The following is a 246-nucleotide window of genomic DNA, read 5'->3' as shown; positions in this document are numbered from 1 at the left end:
TCATCAATCATTTATCATTACCAGCATGGATCCCCGATGAAGGGAGAGTTCTGAGCCCACCAAGTGTGTTGGCTATATCATCTGAACTTTGTTTTAAGAATCAAAGCCTAGACCCCCCCCGCCCCTTACCTTTTCAAGTCTTTTAAAGTATCGACCCCCATTCCTTCCCATCTTGTTCCCGGCAGTCTGATCATAGATGTGGGGCAGGACTTGAGCAGCAGACTTCAGTCTACTGCTTTGGCAAAA

The 246-nt window shown here is 46.7% G+C and overlaps 1 protein-coding gene across 1 annotated transcript in view; it reads right to left on the bottom strand.

The window, feature by feature from the left end:
- Positions 1-246, bottom strand: part of CCNE1 (cyclin E1) — a 9,723-nt gene that overhangs the window by 3,724 nt on the left and 5,753 nt on the right. The window lies entirely within an intron of this gene.

This window comes from Nanorana parkeri, unplaced genomic scaffold, assembly GCF_000935625.1.
Source record: "Nanorana parkeri isolate BGI_ZX_2015 unplaced genomic scaffold, ASM93562v1 scaffold6, whole genome shotgun sequence".
Classification (NCBI taxonomy): Eukaryota; Metazoa; Chordata; class Amphibia; order Anura; family Dicroglossidae; genus Nanorana; species Nanorana parkeri.
Note: the sequence above shows the minus strand (reverse complement) of the source record. Positions and strands in the feature narration are given on the sequence as shown.